General features: G+C 34.5%; 1 protein-coding gene across 9 annotated transcripts in view; it reads left to right on the forward strand.

Moving 5' to 3' along the window:
- The first annotated feature begins 5,344 nt into the window (after positions 1-5,344).
- The window catches only part of LOC129805330 (potassium voltage-gated channel protein Shaw-like), a 32,476-nt gene continuing 16,059 nt past the window's right edge, over positions 5,345-21,761 (forward strand). For 5 of the 9 annotated variants that reach the window (XM_055853173.1, XM_055853177.1, XM_055853179.1 and 2 more), the window contains exon 1: positions 5,345-5,652. The gene's annotated coding sequence lies outside the window, so the exon portion shown is untranslated. The remainder of the gene's footprint in view (positions 5,653-21,761) is intronic. The other 4 variants (XM_055853175.1, XM_055853176.1, XM_055853178.1 and 1 more) reach the window with 1 other exon arrangement.

Here is a 21,761-nt window from a genome sequence, read left to right on the forward strand (position 1 = left end):
CGTACAACTCTTTGACTGTTCTGATTTTCAAATTTTCTATAGGAACTTAACACCGTTTTATCAGCTCTCTTGGCATTCTTTCAGCTGGCATTCGACAGATGTGCCCGAGCCAGCTAATTTGGCGCACTCTGATGGTAACTATGAAGTCTGCCTCTTGGTAGAGGACTTCTACTTCATAGTTCGTTTGAATACCCTCTTTTAACTGATTTTTTCTTCGGATCAAAAATCTGAAAACTTTTAGGTAAGTCTCAAATTAAAATTTTGACAAAAAAGAAAATTGTTGGCTGTTATACCCAGCGCACAATAACTTTTATTTATAAACATGTTTTCAAAATTTCCTATAAGAGTGAGCGAGATGACTAGATGTAGATCTCACTCACTCTCATTGAAATGTCAAAAATATGTTTATGAAACAAAACTTATTGTGCGTTGGGCATTACTCTATTTTTGCGTTAATTATTATTATTATTCTCTGCTTGGGTGTACCATAGGTATAGTAATCATGTTTCACAAGAAATCAGCGAAAACGAAATTCTATTGTATTATTTTAGGTGCAGAATAATTGAAAGTATCTTGGTGAAAATCTTCAGAAGCACTTGCAGATGGTAAAGAAAAGGAGGAGTTGCATAAAATTCAGAGCAAAAAAAAATTATGTGGGATGAAAGATAGTCAAGTTGGGCAAATTGAATTTGAAACAATTTTCCCATAACCATAAATTGCGATAAGCCATGGCTTCACCATCATTTTCTCTCAGTAGTTCATCTTTTTTATCGCTAGTATACCAAGAGAAACTGAAGAGCTGTATTTTGGAGGACTCTTTTCTTTTTGGGGAATGAGAGCAAGGACATTTGTGCGCGGGAAATGTCGAGATACCCCAGGTAGATGTCGTCAACAACGACATAATGGGATTTATGGGGATGACCCTCCAATAAAAAACGCCCATGGAGGACTGTATGTTGTGTGCTACATGTGCGTTTTTTCTGTTATATGAATTGAGCTGAGAGGATAATAAAAAGGCTTCCTCCATAAGAAAAATTATGAAGCAAAAAAGGGCATCTCTTTTGAAGAAGTTCAGGCCTAACCAGAGTGAAAAACTTATACTCCATACACTTGTTGGGAAATATCATCAACTTTGCAACACTTTGACGAAGAAATTTACTTTAATATATTCCCAACATGACATACTACCGCAAACCCCAAGTTGACCGAATTTTTCCGGAAAATGCTCCTCAAAACTGTAGAGAGAATTGAGTTTCCTCTTTGCACCATCGTAAGTTTTCTGTTGAGATTATTTATATTTTCCAAAGTTTAAACATGTATTAAAGTTTAAGCATATTATTTTGAAACACATGGGTAAATTAACAAATTTTTCTGACTCGTCTGTATCCGTAGTGTATTCAAATTCTATGGAAAAACACTAGATTGATTAATAAATGCTTATGAGTTTAATTTTAATTAAAAGTTTACATACGCATAACAACTATTTGCGCCCAATCCTATAATTGTGACCTAAATATATATTTATGTATGTAAAATGTAAATTATGTTGGGTACATGCACGGAAAATGAATTTTACTACGATAAAATTACTAATTTTCTGAAAAATGTAGGGCCATATGGGTAACTCCGCATAATGGGAGCTGTGAGTTCTACTAGTTTGTCATTAGATAATAAGTATTCTGAAGACGACACTGCTATAAATGTTTTAGTACACAAGAAATTTAAAAATAAAAATCATTCTTCCTATTTTAAGCGGTACTACGCATATTCGGTGAGTTTCTTAATAATCTAACTTACTATAATCCTAACAAAATCTCATGTCCTCCGACCGGCCCCAAACTTTGCCAGAATGTGTTTGGCCACTTCCTGATCATGAATATATGGATGACTAAAAACCGTTCCCGTCCGTCCGTCCTTCCGGCCGCCCGCTTTTTGGAGCTCAATAGCTCCTGAACTAAGAAAGATATCGACTTGCGGTTTTCGGATAACGTTATATATCGGGTGAAAACTTCAACTTGGTGCACTAACCCCCCCCACCCCTTCTTCCGCCATTTTGAATATCCCCATTTTTTTGTTTTCTGAATAGCTCCGTCCCTATGACGTTGATCAGGCTCAAATTTTAGTATGGGTCTTAGAGCATTCGATCAACATCAAATTTAAGGTCCCCTGACCCCCCCCTGGCCCGAGCTATAAGAGTCCAAAAAAATTTCTTAAAATGGCCATAACTCAGGTTCTAATTGTCAGAATTTAAAAAGTGAAGGCGTTTTGTAAAGCTCTCGTGATATTCCACTTCTTCTTCTAACATTACAAGTTCATAAAACCATAGCGCCCCTATTTTTAAAAAGAAGTTTTTTTTTCAATTTTCTAAGTTAAATAATTCAAAAATTCTTTTGTGCATCGGGCTGAAATTTTAGTATGTTGTAGCCGCAGATTATACCTATAAAAAAATACCTAAGTCGATCCATAACCCCTGACCCGAGCTATAAGGGGTCAAAGTTCGAATATTGACCGGCTTCTATCTCCGGTTCTAATTAACATAGCGACCTAAATTTTGACTTTTTGGTTTCGTCTCGATGAGCACTTTCAGATGGAAGTTCGAAAGGTCTTCACAGGTGGCGCTGCGATAGCGTCAAAATTCAAACACATTTTTCTCAAAAACTCCTTTGTGCCGGTTATTAAAATTTTAGAGTGTTGTAGTCTATTCTAAGTTGTGAAGTTTCCAAAAAGTGGCGTAGATTCGCTGTGGTTATAATAGAACCGGAGGTATGAGAGGTCAAAGTTTACGAAATCCTCAACGCCATATCTCCGGTTCTATTTAACCGATTTTGATGAGTAAGGGGTAAAATCTTACAAAATTCTACAAATTTCTAAAACATTTGATCTTCGTGGGACCAACACCAGGGCGCGCCACAGTCGAAAAACCAATTTCAATATCACATAACTTCAATTATCTCGACACGTACTTAACCGATTTTGATGATTACTTTTACATAATTGTAGAGGACATTTGTGTCTACATTTCGTCCATACATGATTTTTCGATCGGACAATGCCACCTGTCCAATTTTGTCGTTTGAGTGTGAAAAAATTGATTTTTCCCAGAATGACGCTTTGTAACCACTCAGATGCCAATTTGACCGCCTCTACTCCACCAAGACACTTAAAATAGGGTTTTAAATGGAAAGTCTCACAAAATACAACAATTCTTTGATATAGTTGAAGTTCATCAAATGAACACTTGGGGCGCTCTGGGCGAAAAGAAACGAGTTCAGAAACAAACAACCTCGATTATCTCGGCTTTTGATTAATCGATGAGATCAAGTTCTATGGCAGAATTATAGAAAACATTCTGGTCTACATTTCACCCATTTATCACTTTTCTGTCAGTCCATCCGAATCCTTGATATTTTGGTTTAAATATAAAATTTGTATAATTTCACGAATTTGATTTAATATAACTGAATGGCGTCCCCCAACTTCAGCTTTAAATCGAAGAATCTCACCTACATAAGCCGGTTAGGATTATCTGTCCCTTTTCTTTAAACATTTAGGAAAATATGCGTTATCAATTTTAAACATTTTGATTTATCATCATCATCATTTTCAGCCGCTTATCCCTATTGGGGTCGCGGACCCATGACATACAATTTAGCAGCCCACGCTTTCGATGCTCCGCCACTTCAGGAAAATGTTCGGGTTCGATCCCAAGGCGCTCCAAGGCAAGATTCTGAATTTGATTTAACCACCTTGTCGTAGGTCTGCCTCGAGGTCGACGCCTCCTCACAATGGCTTGCGTAGCTTTTCTGGGGAATCTTGGGAATTTTAATTTATCCTAGTATACATTTAACCCATTTAACCAAATTCAAAGCTTTCAATATTCATCCTAGAACTATTATTTCTGGGTGCATGAAACAGAAATAGCTATTTATTAAGTTTTTTTTTAATTTAAACATAGTGCAATATTCATACACTTTGTGCATTATCCAAATCCAAATCCAAACTTTTGTCGTGAATTAGCTCTTTTGGGAGTCAAGCCAACTATCGAACTTTCGTACTAAACAAAAAGTAGTTCACAACGCAACGAAATGTAATAAGGCTGAACTAATATTTAATTCAAAATGGATATTGTTGATAAAAATATTATAAAACAACACATATTAAAACAAAATCAGTGAAGAAAGAGGAAACTGTTATTGTTTTAGTTTTGATTTATTTCTAAATTTCCCATATTTGTCATGGAATTGTAGAGAGCATAACGAAAATTTTATTGTTCTGAGAGAAATTTTCATTATTGATTTTTTTAAATGGAAAATAATGAAAACTTGAATTCAATTGGAATTTCTCAATACGAGGGGATGGTGCCAAAACTTTTGCAATCTAAATTCAAGATTTTCAATACCACTCCACAAAAAAAGAAAGGGAGTGTTTTATCCTGAAGTTCATCCTACCTCGCAGTTCTTGAGCTTTTTTCTTATCTATACATTCCTCCTGTTGAGATGCAATAAAGTCTCCTGAGGTGGCTTTTCTTTATTTTTCTTCCGCACAGACAATACTGGAGCCCAAGTGAGGAAGGCCATACCATCAATTAAGGACAAAAAGTCTTGTTTTTATTACCATTCCTTAACTCATGGCACTTCCCATGGCGAATTGTGCTGGGGGGGGGGGGGGGGGGGGGTGAGGAAGCTGTGGGCTTTTGAAGTACAAAAGCTCCATTAGAAGAAGTGATTTGTTTGTTCCTCTGGGAGCAAATGAATGGGCTAGAGTGTGCGCTCAATTGCGAGAAAGAAGCTTTAGAAATGCTTTTGGTGACTCGAGGGGTGCTGAAAGATGCGACAAAGTTTAATAATCTAAACCATTTTCTGCTGGGGCATACATTAGTGCTTGTGTGAGAGCTTTTTCATGCTTCGGTTGGGAATGACATGCAAAGCTCCCCCTTTTGGTATGAGCACCTTCAACAGATTGACGATTCCTAGCACAATTGTCCCCCTTACACGTGGGCTTCTTTTTTTTTTACCTCAAAAGGGAATTCACAATAGGGTGGAGGATGATTGAAATTGAAGGGTCATTTGGGTGTCATGGTGAGGGCGAGTCTGTTGACTTTCCTATCAGTGGACACATCGATGATGATACGGAACATTTATACTGTCCCCCAAAATATTCCATATTCATGTGCTCTATGGTAAATTTACATTAAAACTGTCTTCATTTTCGCACAGGCATCCCGTACTTGCGCAAAAATTTCCAACATTTTGAGAGAGATTTTGTTGTGAGAGTGCCAGAGAGCATGGGAGTCACAAAGAGAGATTCTGGTCCAAGATTCTAAGTCAGATGATGCGGGAGAATCAGAGATTCAGGAGACTTTGGTGCGTCTGGACCACATTTTTGCTTAGTCTCAGCTTTAGAGGGAAAAAAGGTCGAACTTTAAAACTTTCCCACAAGTTCCGTGATACCCAAACCAATTAATATTATCGCTAAAAGTCAGTTACGAGTCGGTTTTTCCTTCTTTTGTTTTACCAGTGAATTTCCCAGTGGTGTGTGTAGAAAACACTTATGTGCATCTGAAGCTTGCAAGAACAAAGGGATAAAAAGTATTCTTGGCATTAGAATTTGTATGCTTCAGAAAGGACTATATCATCTGTGCGAGAGTGTGTGGTAAGTGAAATAAAAAGTAATTGAATAGCAGAATGAAGTGGAAAAAGTGGAAAAAAGGGCAGAATTGCAGCATAAGCTGGAGTAAATTATTAAATTATAAAAAAAAGAAAGGAGAAAAATTGAGTGAAACTGCAGAAGAGAGGAATAAGAATATTCATGCCCTTTATCCTGAAAGGCAGAAAAGCCATTCAGCTAAGGCAACTGTTCAATGAATTTTTAATTTAGCTGAAAACACACAAAACAAAAACCATTGAGACTGTAGGTGTAGGTAGAAGCCTGAATAAAAAAATAAAATGTATGATAAACAAATCTAAGGGGTTCGACGGAAACCTATAAAAATATCCCTGAAATCCACTCAATTTTTGCATTAATATGCAAAAAAGCTCATTTTCAGCCAATGATGCTCAAAAGCTTTCCTCCAGTCTTTTGTTGCTACAGAAAATTTCTAAAAAAAAAAGCATTTACGGGTGATTATATAATGTGCCATTAGAGACTTTTGGAGGTTAATGAGGTTACATTTGAGACAAGTCGAGCTTAGTGCTCTCGAGTGCCTAAACCTAGGGATTATTAAATGTATAATAGTTGCTTTTTGCGAATACACTCGAGCCTCTTGCTGAATATTTCTAGCATGCTTGCTTATGAGTGAGCTTATCATTTGGAAAGCTTAGCTCATTAGGTTTCAGAATCTGGTACATTTCTCCCTATCTCCCAAATGAAATCAATGAAATAGTTGCCATCCACAATAATTTTTGAAAAACATCCCACGGATTTTACTGAAGTTTTTATAATTAAATTTATTAATGAATTCTCCGTCAAACATCGCATTGAAATGTGTGACAAATTTAAAATTTTGTATCTGGTTAATTCGAGAGAGATTTTCGAAAATACGATTCAGATCAGTCACTGCGAGTGCTTAGTGTAGATCCTAGCAATAACCATTCGATGCCCACTGATCTACACTGCTGTCCTGTTCCCAAATTTAACACAAAAATTTATCACATGGTGTTACTCAGTATAGCGTTACTGTTATTAAATTCACAAGTTCAAATCAAGATAATCCCCTTATGAATTATCAATAGCTTAAGATTTTGAATTTGAATTTTATTTAAGAATAAATTCAGAGGATTATCATCTTAAGCGTGCCAAAAATGGCAAGAAAATCTTGTGTGCCAGGTGCAAAATGCGTTAAGCCCCAAATATACTCAGGCCAATCCTCGAGAATAGATATTACGTAAAACTTTGAGCTAAGATTAATCTAAAAACTATCATATACTGAGAATTGTGGATAATATGATTTGAGGATGATATCAGAAATCCTGATCCTTCAACGTAAAATTTCACTTACAGGTTAGATATTCTCGGAGAATCATCCTGAGAAGTTTTAATCAATGTAGCAGATGTATTCTGTAAGTTGACCGTGAGACCAAGATAGAGATCAAAATCAAGCAATTTTAATGAAGCTGGCATATCTTTCCAAATTTCTAAATTTAATGTATTCACGAATTTCATGTCTCTACATATTCGTCGGGATGCCTTAATCCAAATAAAATAATCTAAATTTCGTATGTAACGGGTTTTTTGCTTAATAGTTTTGTAAACTTATGAAAACACTCGATTGCTAATTCCAATAAATAAAATCAAATAAAATAAAAAAAAATCAACTAAATTGTTTAGAATCTTGACATTTAAGAGACATCAATTCCGATGAAGCAATATTAGAAATCTATTAAATATTGTGTTATTGAAATCTATTTTGAGTCTCCAACCCCCAAAGGATCGATTTTAGGGCAGAATCACATTGACAGTAAAATGCTCACCGTTACCTTCAAAGCCCTTACCGCGTATTTCGTCGATTTACGCATTTTCATTGCAATTCTTACGCAAATTTTCCATTACGATATTACCTTGTCTCATACTCGATGGCACTAGGTGAAAACAGTATAAGATAATTGAATAAATAAAGCGAAAATGCGATAAACGGTAAGCAAAAAAAAACTGTAGGATTTTTTTGCTACAGTTTTTCGTACAGTTTTTTTTGCTCACCGTTTATCGCATTTTCGTTTTATTTATTCAATTTTCTTATACTATTTTCACCTAGGGCCACCGAGTATCAGATAATGTAACACGATAAATTGAGAATTTGCGTAAGAATTGCAATGAAATTGCGTAAATTAACGAAATACGGTGAGGGCTTTGACGGTGACGGTGAGCATTTTACTGTCAATGTGATTCTGCCCTTAAGCAAAATTTTTAAATTTTGAAGATCTTGAAAATTAAAGTCACAGTAGCGTTTGTGCTTGACTGTTCCCTGTCTGTCAATCGAATAATATTCAAATGATAAAAAGATATCGGCTTCCGATGAGCCACTTTAAAATGAATGTTATGCTCAGACTAAATTTTTTTATCCTCTTCTCTAAAATAATTTTTTTGGTTTATTTCGGTAATAATCCAAGCAATTTTTCTTTAATTTTCCATACTTTATATTTATTTTAAAACTAATCTAGATTGAAGTTTTTAAAGTCAAAATTAAATCACTATGGAGAGAGCTCATTGTTAAACTGGTTTGATCAAAATTGGATTTATTTAAAAGATTTTGAAATTGTAATGAAACTCTGCTTAGATCCCAAATGGTTACAATCGGTAAAGCATCGGTAGTTTATTTTTTTTTTTTAATATTGGCATTAATCTTTCGCAGATTTTTTTTAGTCTCAAAGCAAAACAGTAAATTTTTTAGGAACTGGTTGTCGGTTATTTCTTATCACTACCCGTTTGTCTTGAAAACATGTTAAATCGAAAACAAGTCTACTTAGATAGAGGACCTAATTCTTAACCGCTATGACGGAACAAAGCCTTCCCGCAAGGGGATTTATAGACCCTCATTATTATTTTTTCTTGTACGGAATTAGGTTGTCAGGCCCACGCCCGTGGAATCAAGTGCAGTGAAGCTCACTGGATGCAATCCGAACGCCTTTAACGCCAGAAAAAATTCTGGTGACCCAAAGGGAATTCGAACCCGGAATACTTGCATCACAGAGCGAGTGCTCTACCATTTGACCCATTGAGTGCCCTTTTTTTTTGGTCCTTATGCTCGTACCAAAAACTATCCGGCCAAACGGTAATAAATATAGATTTCTGGAATTCGGTGATAATCTATATTTTATAAAAATGAACGTTCTTTACAAAAGGTTTTTTTTCTTTTACTCTCAATCGTACTAATAACGATAATAATAATAACAATAATAATCGTGGCTCAACGTTACACATACAAACTTAGGCCTTTCCTCAAGAGGAGTTCGGAACATCCATTATTATATTTTATTATACAGAGATGGGATGGTCAGTCTCCCTCTCCCGTGGAATCAAGTGCAGTGAAGCTTACTGGATGCAATTCGATCAAACACCTTTAATGCCAGAAAAAAAACCCTGGTGACCTAAAAGGAATTTGAACCCGAGACTCTTTCATCAAAGAGCGAGTGCTTTACCACTTGACCCACTGAGTGCCCTACTACTTCTCCGAAAATTATGACTTTTAATTGTTTCGTTATCGAATTCAACGATTTTTTTTTGATTTTCGAATAAGACTTTATGATTGTTTAAAATACAGTGGACTCTCACTCAATCGGCTCTTTTTCAATCGGGCGACAAATTTTGTTGACAATTTTCACGTTTAATTATCAAGCTAATTCGTTCAAGTTCGCTGTAGCTCTTCCTATTTTATCGTGATTCTTTATAATTGAGCGCTTTTTGTGGAATTTACAAAGGCTTTAACGCTCAATTCTATCGCTAAACCGGATAACATTTTGCCCCATATTCCCGATTGAGAGAGAGTCTACTGTATTTCGTCCGTATATATGTCAATGACCTCCACTCACATACTGCAGCGATTTTTCAGTATACATGTCAAATTTTTTTAAAATCAAATGTCAAAGCATTTTAAAATACGATCTTATCTAATGCTCAATTTTAGGTTTGTTTTCTTATGGTTCATAAACAAGTTTAAAATGGTAGTAAACCTGTACCCAAAAACTATTTTCTTAAAGATTGAATCTACTTGTGAGCTCAAAAATCTCAAACACTGCTACAGTTTTCTGAATGCCTTGAACTCTCTAAGATTTCAATAATCTATTATATTCGTACTCTACGTTAAACAGTATGTATAAAAAAGGGCAATTCCATTATTCTTTCTTATTAAATTTATTTTATTTTAAATTTTCTTTCATTTGGTCCTTTCTGAAAATATTTATATATCCGCACCATCCGCACTATATCACCCTGTAAAATTCCTGAACTTCAGAGTTTTGTGTTTTTCCCGGTGGATGGCTAAAATAATGAGACTATTGAAAGTTCTGTGAAGTTTAAAAATTTTATGTTCAATCATTTGCATAAAGAGATGAAAATCCTCTTTTGGAGGAGAAAGACTTTGAGATTTAATTGTTGAAATGTTTGTGTGCTACCATACGATGCAGTGCAAATAGATGAATACACGAGTAATTTTCCCCGTGTAATTATGTAATCTCCGGTAAGTGTTCTTCACCACATTTTCCCACCCATTCTTCACCGCGGAAGAGCACTTCTAAGCGACTATCATACTGTTCGCAACAAATGAGGGTGGCAACATATGGTGATGGCACTTTTCTACTCATAAAAATCATTTGTTAACTTTTTTTTTGATCCCTATGGAGATAAATCCTCAGTTTCTTTCTTTGGTCAACCTTATCAAAAGTCGTCGTCCAGTTGAGAAATTCTGTGATTTAAAATTCAAGAGCATGAGAGAATTTGAAAAAGTACAAAGCAGTTTTCATCCATGCTTCTTATTTATTTTTCCAAGGTGAATTTTCTTGTAAAGCAAATCCTGCTTCAGCAGCAATTTTGAGAATGGCTCAAGTCAACCTTTGCAAAAGAGACACTGACTGGCTGAAATAGATTAAAGAAAGCATACCTCATAAAAAAGGGATCGTCATCTCCGTGAAAAGCAAGAAACCTTTCATTGAAAAAGATTTTTCTCCGCCTTGGAATGAATTTACCAACAAATCTTTTTGCGATATAAATAGCTTCAGGATTGTGTAAAATCAAAAGGATATTATTAGATTAAAGACTTATAAACTGTTTATCAATATTAAATAAGTTTGTGGTAGTTTTAGGGCATTGTGATCTTACTCACGTTGTCTCAGACAAAACTTTCTCAGACACACCTTTTGCCAAAGAAAACTTGTATATATGAGATATTTCTCGAGAGACGCAACATTACAAGACCATAATTCAATTGTGTGCTTGAATTCTCTTTTGTACAATGATTTGTCCTTTAAATTTTCCTTCTGCCACCAAACACAACGTGAAACATCTTACAGCGAATAAAGATTTTGGATTTAGAAATAACTGAATCAAAATGTAAAGATTTGAACTTGATTTGATTTAAGTTTTCTGAGAATTTGATATGCTTATATGAAAGAAATAAAAAAAAGAATTTCATAGATATATTTGCCTCAAGTTTTTAAGCCTTAAATCAAGGCCAACCAATATAAAGGAAAATTCCATTTTATAGTATAAAATATAATAAGGTTTTTTTATATTCATCTGTGACATGTGTTCAAGAAGTTATTAAAATTTGAAGTATGAAAATGAATAATTCATGTTGTCTTAAAATTTCTGGAATTAGGATTGATTTCGCTAGTCGATGTGCTCAATCTTGTCAAATTGTCCTTTTGTAGGGTAAGATGGGATAATTTGGAATCATGCATGATTTCGGACTTTGAGATTGCCTAACAGTATTTGATGGCAAAAGGAAAAAAGCTATTAAAAAAAAGTACTCGCAAATGTAAAGTATTCTCAAATAGTTTTCGTGATTTTCCTTTTCTCCTTGATCATCTGAAACAGTAAGAAAATCTCAAAATTCCAAAACAGGTATAATTCCGAATTACCCCATTTTATACTAACTTTCCTATTCTTCTTGGACTGTCATCTTGAACTTCTTGGTCAGTCATCCATCCGATCGGGATTTTTGATACGTTATAAACATGTAATTTATTTTTAATTATAGATAAAACATTAATATTTTACTAATCGTATTACTCTACTAGAGTGTTCTCTTTCTAACACACGTGATTTTCTATTTGAAATTTTGTATACTATACACCTTTCTTTACGTTTTACGGCGTTATCACACTTGCACATTAAAATTTTAATGTGATTCACATTAATTGTCGCTTGTGAGCGTCCAAATATGTTATTTGTGTCTTTGAGTCACTTAATATTAGGGGTTTTTCTATTTATTGATAAAAAAGTGGACTTGGCCTGCAAAAATAAGTTTAAATTTACCTAAAGCATAAATATTTTTCACATTAAAAAATTAAAGAGAAAATCGCATTAATTTTTCGCATTAATGCTATAAATCAATTTATATCAAATTTTGCGGGTCAACTCTACCTTTTTATCAACAAATAGATCAAATTTTGAATATAAAATGATTCAAACACACAAATTACACATTTGGACTCTCACCAGCGACAATTAATGTGAATCATGTTAAAATTTTAATGTTCAAGTGTGATAACACAGTTACTCTTAGTTAGTATTAATCTTATATGTGACACCACGGTCAGGTTCTTACTTAACAAAGGTAGTTTAAAAGTTTGACAATAAACCTGTAATTTTACACATTTTTTCACGATGTTTAAAATTTTGAGGAGTTGACCCTATCGGAGTCGTGCTGTATAGTCATTCGAGGAGAGATGGAACACCTAATTTGTATTCAATATTGCGGACACGTTTTTAGCGCGAGACAAAGACAAATCTCACTGGTTTGCCATTTGAAGACTCTAGATTTAAGATGTCAATAATAGAAAAGCCTGGACGAAAATAGTCATTTCGAAAAATAGGATTTAAAAATAGTTGCATTTTGTGGCACTCAAAAAAAGTGCGGGTGAGATGGAACACCCACCCCTAATTTTAGCAAAATATTTTTATTCTATTTTACTAATTTAGAATAGGAGGGAATTCAATTTACACAAGAATATGCTATTTCATTGAATTTATTGGAGTTTATTTTAGTTTTTCAGTAAAAATTATTTATTTTGTAGAAAATGTGGCTCATCTACTTCGATGACAATTCAACTGTGAGTGTATCAAAAGGACAAATATTCAATCTTTCTTATTTTCCATAATTTTCTTAGTTAAATCTCTTACAAATATTGGGCATCTAAGAATCTCCATAAATTGTAAAAATTTTGAAACCTCTGTTACTTTAAGTTTAGAAGCTCTTTTATTCTGAAATTTTTGACTTGTTCATATTTCCCAATATTTCCACATTTAAATTGAAAATCTATATTTGTCATGTTGATTTTCATTCGAGTTTTCGATTTGCACCAACTGCAGTACTAGTTTCTTGAAACTTCCTCCAAAAATATCTAGGAATGCAATATGCCATTAAACATAAATCATCTTGGTTCTTGTGCATAGCCTTCTTGCAACTGCTGTTTCTATGATTAAAATTGTTGTTTATTTTCTCCTCTGATACACAGAATGATTCTGCTTGGAAATGAATATCTTTATGTTAGAGAAAAAAGACATGATATATGACACAATTTTTTAGAGAAGCTGTGCAAAGTTTTAAATTAAGGTTTTCTGAGGCTTTTTTTCTACATACATCCGGTATTGCAATTACAGCAAAATGTAAATTTCGTATGTAGATTTTACTGCTCGAACACAGCGAGAGAGCAGTATATATCGATGGCTCGGAATAAGACTCTAACATCTCGAAAATGGCAAATCTTACAGGAGAGAAATTTCAATTTGAGATTGTACAAATTAGAATTTTTAAGACAAAACACAAATCCAAAAAGGCAGGGGATTTCAGAGGGTGTCAAGGAGTACCAAAGAAGTGAAAAATAGATTTTTTGATTCTACGATATTTCCAAAATTTTCGGTGTTATTTTTTTGTACATCTTCGCGAACAGACGAATTCTTATAAAATGATATCGCTCTCTCCGTCATAGTGTGAAGTAACGTCCATTTGTCTGTCTGATCAGTCTGATCTATCCAGCCGTCAATCAATTCTATTTAGAACCTAAACGATTAGAGATCGAAAATTGAGTTATAGCATTTAAGTCGCAAGATCGAATATTTCGCAAAATTAGCATGCTACTCATTTTTTGTCCGTAAAATACTAGTGAAAGATTGTGTGAATGATATTTTGAGAGATTTATAAGTCGGTATATAAAACTGGTGTATGGAGGACAGTGGGGAAGTCCTATAGATGGCTAAGGAGAGAATTTCTTTAAAATCTTCCTGATGGAACGGTTGAAACCGGAGGGAAGTTCGTTTGGGTTGCACAAAAGCCGAATGTGCAAAAAAAGAAGTGAGAGGAGAATATGAAAAGATGAGAGGAATGAAAAATCAATTCCTTTCCGAAGGATGGCATGAAGGCAGTTGGGCTTTGGGAGTTTGGTAAATGAGGGTGAGGAAGTAAATTTCCTCCATGTATTATTTATATTCTTTCTCCTGCAAGAATGTAAGAGGAGAGATGGCGCGAAAGAAGTGTCTGATGTTCCCACAATTGCGCCAAGACCTCCTTCTATTTTTCGAGATGCTCCAGCCCAGAAAGAAAGAGCTTTTTTTGGCGCGAATAAAATGAAAAAAATATCGAAGAATCTCTGGGAATAATAACGAGGAAATGATTGTGGGTAAAGTCAACTTTATATTGTGGATAAATTTCAAATATTGAAGATGCAGAATTCCATCGACGTTTTAATGATGCCGAATGACTAATTTTCATTTTAAACATCACAGGAAATTTAATTATAACAAGCTGCACGTCTTCAAGTTGGATTACCACAATTCCTCACTCCTTCACCTTTGTGCCCACGACCCACTCAATTTCCTCCATCTTCCGCGATGTTCCCAGAGACAGAGAATTCTCCCCACAAGTGTCTGTCGCAACAGCGCCTGGTCCCACAAATAAGCACAGGCTGGCTGTACTTATAAATCAATTATGTCCAAATCTCGGAATATGCCTCTGTAATAATATGGCTTCACCACAATTTAGATACAGCGACTAATTTATTTATATAATTCGCCATTTTTGCATTGTCCAAATACAATACGTATAGGCCAAAGCACAAAAGACATTTGATTAACATCCACGCACTGGGTGGAGTGGAAGGAGCAGAATTAAAAATAACCTTTTGTATATATTTATGGTTTAGCCAATAGATATACATATAGCAATACGACAGACGATCGACACCAGAATGATACATTCACAAAATTGTGTGTTATTCAATTGAACTGTCATCATATTGAGTGAGGCAACATAAAAATTCCTCTCCTTCGAGGGGCTTTGTCTTCTTTACTAAGGTATTTTTTAACAACTTTGTGATTTTAAACAAATGTTTATAATATAAAAATTATTTGTTAAAATAATGCTGTTCAACTTTAATTTGTGTTTCAGCTTTTCAAATTTGTATTTTAATAATGCTTAAAATAATCTAGTCGAATTTCGACTAAACTTTTTTCGAGGCAAAAAATCTGCATAGATATTAGCTCCACATGATTCTTTACCTACAAAATTTAACTTGCATTTGAATTTGCACCTACTTTGTGTTGAAAACACTCTGAAGTTGCCTGTTTGAATATTTTAAATTTAAATATACAGTTTGAGTAAAATTATTTTGTCATAAGTTCAGTAGAAGATGAATAAGAGCACTTAATTTCAATCAGTGAAGATTAACTGATTCAAATGATAAAAAATAAAAATTAACTTAAAAAATAAGTTCAGTTGAATGACAATAACTTTTCAATTGTAGAGCGTACGACCTATTGGACAAATGTCAACCCAGCTGACGCGACGGTTGTAATGCACCAATCCTAACTCTTTATTTCCTTAACACGTCCAACCCCTACCATCTCTATGAGGGCTGAAAGGTCGCTTTGGGGCTCTCACTGTTACACTGAGAGAAATCCGAAAAAGTTAAAATAACATTCCGAAAATATTTATTTTACCCTAGATTATTGACCCGAAATCGGTGTAAATATTATGCTTTTTATGTGTACTAAGGATTAAAATTACCCTTTTTCATGTTAATTTTACCCTTAAAAAGGTGTAAAATTAACATTAAAAAATGTTGATATATTTTTATACCTAAAAAGTGTTAAAATTATGAGGAAAACAAATTAATCGCACCCCCGTTTTTGTCTCAGTGTAGGTAAGTGTCCTAAGTTTTCAGTGAGTGAGTGGACGGTTAACTCTCATAAGTCATAAAGAGAAAAATGTGTGGCACCTTCAGTTCTCCAATTTCCCTCTATAAGTCTTAATTTTAATTAGGTGAGCCCCATCAGGGCTTACACAAGTAATTTTCCTTGCTCATTTAATTCCTGTTTCAATGTTATTAAAAATTAGGAGGAAAAAGTAAAAAGAATGTCCGAGATAATGTCCTCATATGGGAGAGGGGTCAGCGAAGACCAGAAGTCGATATCTCTTACCGTTTTGCCTCTACCTCGCGAGCAAGCTTAGGGTCAAGTAAAAAAATAATTTCCGAAAAAATAATTCAATTATCGGTACTTAACCGATTCATTACCTCAGAAGAGCGATGCGGATTCGAAATTTCAATACCTCTCCAAATAAAATCCAGATTTAGCCAAATCGGTTTGAAAATGAACCTTCCAAAGTGCCTGAACTTTGATCTTCAATAATAAAAAATGGAGAATTTTCCGGTCATAGGGATGTTTGGACGAAATTTTCGTCTGAACTACCTCTTAAAAATATTCAAAAATCATTGAAAAACCTTGAGCCAATTTAAAAAAAAAAAAACTGAAAAACATGACTTTGGAAGGGTTGGAGTGGGGTTAAGGATATACATATATTGTTACTATGTCGTCATTTGCATCAGCTACTATGCTAATTGGGCACTCAATGGGTTAAGTGGTAGAACACTCGTTCTATGATGAAAGAGTTCCTGGTTCGAATTCCTTTTCGGTCACCAGGAATTTTTCTGGCATTAAAGGTGTTCGAATTTCGAATTGCATCCAGTGAGTTTCACTGCACTTGATTCCACGGGGCATGGGATTGACAACTCCATCCCTGTATGAGAAAAAATAATAATGGATCCCCCTTGCGGGAAGGTCTAAGTTACTCTATAGAACGTTGTGCTGCCATTATTATTATTATTACTAATGCTAATTGTATCTGCCGTGTATCTGTTTATCATTATTATTATTATTATTATTATTGTTATTATTAGTAGATTCACCAAGATAACGTTGCCACTACATCTAGTAGAGTGACTATCTTCCCTGAAATGGGTTTTCTAGACATTGTTGTATAAATTTAGCGCGGTTTTCTAGACAGATATCATCATTTTTCTTATACAAGGCACAGGTATGTCAGTGCCGTGTCCCATGATTCATTGTAATTAAGTACAATGAAGCTCACTGGATGCAAATCAAGCACTATGATTGCCAGATTTGAATCCGGTACATTTGCTTTGTACCAAAGATTAAACACTCTACGATTTTACCCACTGAGTATCTTAAATAAGTTATATCAAGTACTTTTCTAAGAAAGATTTTAAATATCGGTTGTTAAACAGCATAGATTAGGTATAGTTTAGTCAAAAAATTATCGTTTATAGCTCGGATTACAGATGATCTTTAATTTTCCATGGGTTTTAATTTTTCATCTGAGGTTCTTCACAATATCTCTGAATTTATTTAAAATTTTTTGTTCAGATGGATTTAATTTTCTTTATATAATCTGAATTTATACAGGGACGCAAAGTATCTTATTCTTTGCATAAAGGAAATATGGTATTTCAAGAGGTTCAGGCTCCAAACTTTACCCAATTCGGTTAACAAACACTCCTTTTGAATTTTCGATACTGAAAAACCGTTATTAGAATTAATTTAACAATAGTTTCGTATCTGGACTATATGTTCGCATAAGTAATCTCTAAAACATATTTAAAAGAGGAGAAGGGAAAGACGAAGGGTGGCGGGAAAATGAAGAGCATGTAAACGGTTTTTGGGTCGACTTTTGGGGGTATCTCCCGAATGTCCTAAGTCACTATTTCTAATCGTTTGGCTTATAGAGCTGGCGACTGGCGACACGCCCGGTTGATGGACAAAACAACGTGACGTAAAAAAAACTCGTAAGGAGTCACAAATAACTTAAAATTCAGGAATTACATGCTGTTCTCTCTCTGTTGAGTTTGGGATGTAAAGAATTATTTTTTCTAAAAACTCAGAGAAATAGAATACATTGAATAAATTAAAAATAAAATAAAATCAATTAACACCAAAAATAGAAGAAATTGTAATAGTAAGAGAACCAATTAGTTAATCTTCAAATGGATGGATGTTGCCATCAATTATTACATTTTGCTAAATCCTTTAACAAAATATATTGGAATAATCCTATTCAATAGACGTTACAAACAATTCTATTTATGGTATCATTTGTTAGCATTCATTCATGCTTAACACCCCTCGTTTCAGTGGAGTATATCACGCACAACGTGGCAAATGCCACCCTTAGGCAACTCCCTGGAGCGACATAATATCTTTCACTAGCTTGTCCAACTTACATTTCTTCTACTTTCTCCATCCCGAAAGCCGTTTCTCGCGTAGATTTTCACTTTGTATCGAACTCTTGGAAACATTGGGAGTGCTCTACAAATAGCCGATCAGTGATAGTATCTCGCATAAATGGGGTGCATAGAAAAAGAGAAAATCATTGAATTATAGCACAACATGGGGTCTATATAGAGGCATTAGAAGTAAATAATCTTTCCGGGTAAGGGCAGAATCACATTGACAGTAAAATGCTCACCGTCACCGTCAAAGCCCTCACCGTATTTCGTTGATTTACGCATTTTCATTGTAATTTTTACGCAAATTCTTAAGTACCGTGTTACATTATCTCATACTCGGTGGCCCTAGGTGAAAATAATATAAGAAAATTGAAGAAATAAAACGAAAATGCGATAAACGGTGAGCAAAAAAACTGTCCGAAAAACTGTAGCAAAAAATCCTACAGTTTTGTTTTGCTTACCGTTTATCGCATTTTCGCTTTATTTATTCAATTTTCTTATACTATTTTCACTTAGTGCCACCGAGTATGAGACAAGGTAATATCGTAATGGAAAATTTGCGTAAGAATTGCAATGAAAATGCGTAAATCAACGAAATACGGTGAGGGCTTTGACGGTGACGGTGAGCATTTTACTGTCAATGTGATTCAGCCCTAAATCTTATTTAAAAGCCTGTTGTTGCGACATTGATCAAATTCTGATTTTCAGAGGAATGAGCGGAAAAAATGAAAGTTGCTTCCATACTTATTTCTTATCAACAGAGTTCTCGCATTTGGGCATGCTTCCTGATTCGTTAGAACCTCAAATGAAAGACCCTTTCGGTCGGATTGTCAATTTAGAGACTGCAGAGTTGGTCATTGCCGAGATCTGAATCGCTCATAATGGCTCTTTTCAGAGTTCTTATGTGCTGTTTGTTGGATCGGCAATGTCTTGTGAGCATATTCCCAAAGAGAGATTGAGTTTCTCTATGTAAGGAGTATGTTTTAGTAAAAGAAAATTTGTATGTATTTATTATTTTAGTATTTAAGGGTAGTAAAAAGAGATTTAAAGCATTTTGTGTCAAACAGCCAACTAATGAAAAGAAATTTTGCTGATGAAGCATGTTTGAGATTAATAAATCTTGTAGATAAATCTATTTTTGCACTTGGAAGAATGTTCATTCTATTACTTTTCAGGCCTATCGTCACCGACACATCTCATTGAGTAAGGATTTTCTCTTGTCTGTAATTATCTTAGCCTGGGCGTATACGTCTTTGATAGTAATTGATAGGTAAATCAGGGTCAGAGCCTTGTACTTAAGACCAATACTTGTTATCCTTTTGATACTTTAAGCCCATTAATCCTCAACACCCTTGCCATATCCCACATAAAATTAATCCCTAACAGAATTGAGGTGAATTGCTTACAATTTTGCCATGACTAATGAATTTTCATTGTTTCCTTCTAGAGGATGTGCCCAAAAGGAAATCTAGGGCGGAAGAATTTTTTGGGACATTCTTTCCTCATTTCCTCATAAATCTAACATGTTTTGTCAGACTGTGATGTTGCAAATTTTATTGAAAATATTTATGTTTTTGCAACAGGGATTGTATATATGGCTAATTTTTTTTGATTAACTTTTTATCAATTACATATGATGATGTAATTCTTTTGAATTCCATAAAAATTAGGAAATTACTAAAACTTTTCCATAAACTTTAAATGATTTTAAATCTTCATATTATTGCGAATGGGACTTTTTTACGACCTTCAGAGAGATAGAGGAAGAGACTAGGGCTAAGGCCAGCAGGAGTGACAAAACATAAGTTCCATTTTAAAAGCTACATTATTTGCTATAACCTGATGGTTTTGGGAGTTTGCGAGGTAGAGTAATTCTGTTCCAAAGGTGTTTGTTGATATCGAAAGGACGTCTTCTTGAGCTGCATCCGAATTCCTAATGCGTGCTTTCTATTTCTTCTACTTTTGTGGGAGCTAAGAACAGCTGAAATTTCTATTTATCAGAGCCACGAGAGTCTTAACAAGGAGACGCGTCGTCGAGCTAAAAAAAAGTAACTACGCACTGTGCTGAAAAGGTCTAGCCATGAGAGCATCCTGTCTCAAGCGTGCAGGACATCAATTCTTGTAGAGTTATGACAAGGCCCTTTCGTTAATGACGGGCGACCGATCTGTAGAATGACAAGCGTCGCGGTGCCCACAAAAGTCATTGTTAAAATAACATCACGCGGGCAGAGGCTCCCTTTTCAATGTTAATGGGACCTAGTACTTAGGTTGGACGCCTTACGGACTCTTATGGTCTCTACACACTAGAGAAATTTATGTCCATATTGAAGCAAATTCCCTACGTTTGTGTAGGAAAGACTCAATGAACATAAATTTCTCTAGTGTGTAGGGTAGGGACCATTAAGGAGTAGACAATCGTCATCAAGCCAATCCGCTGATTTGGATAAGGGTCCCGGATAATTTTCCGAGAAGCGTAGAAATGGATTCGATTAAGAGGGGTTCCGAAGTATAAACAAAGGAGACAGGTACACGTTTAGAAGCATTGTCGAAGGCAATAAGTCGGCCCCATTAGCTCGAGCAGGCTCGAATAATGTGAATTTTCTTTTAGTTTTTCTAAAGACTTACACATTTATATTAAATATTAAGTAGTTTATTATCAATTGTTGATAATTTTGTCATAATTATGTGTAATATTTTAGGAAATATAAAAGAAATTCACATTATTAGAAGGCATGAACGTTCAGAGGGAGAGTACTTTCCCCTGTATATCGGAGACGAGTTCAACGATTATTTTTTTTATAAAATTCCCAGTTGTTCTAGAAATAGTATAAGCAATAATTTCATCCATAATATGATTGAGAATTTTGAATTATAAACTAATCTTAAATCATTTTAAACCAATAATAATAATAAGCCAATAATTGAGCTTTTACTGTAAATTCAGTTCAAATTGGTTATATGCAATAAAGGGTTTTGAGATGGTTCATTAACCAGTTCTGAATTGACACTATCATAATGACAACAGCAGGGCAGACTCATTTGGATTATATAGTAAAAGAAGCTTTTCGTATTAGCATTTCTTTATTAATAATATATATATTTGTTGCTCTGTGTTTGGCTATGAGATTACTGAAGGGGTTAATAACGATTCATACACAAGATTAGTAGAATCAAGCAAGTTTCACTGCACTTGATGCTATGGAGCATGGGGCTGACAATTTCATTTCCTAGAGTTAAGCTTTTTAAATTTAGGTTAAAGAGGACAAATAGCATTTTATACGTGAGTTGTCCTTGGTAATTTCTTTTAACACTTTATATAAACATTTTATATCATATCTTTAAACTTAGAATGGTGTTAATAAATGGAATAAATTTCCGTGATTTTCACAACAGCGCATAAAAAATTTAATGACTCACTACATTTTTTTTTTGTGAACCACTCCTCATTATTTTTATATAACATTGCATCAACCATTTTTTTTACTGCCGAAGCTCCAAATCAGAAAAGTCGTTGGGAATAATTTATAT

This window comes from Phlebotomus papatasi, chromosome 3 (genome assembly GCF_024763615.1).
Source record: "Phlebotomus papatasi isolate M1 chromosome 3, Ppap_2.1, whole genome shotgun sequence".
In the NCBI taxonomy this organism is placed as follows: Eukaryota; Metazoa; Arthropoda; class Insecta; order Diptera; family Psychodidae; genus Phlebotomus; species Phlebotomus papatasi.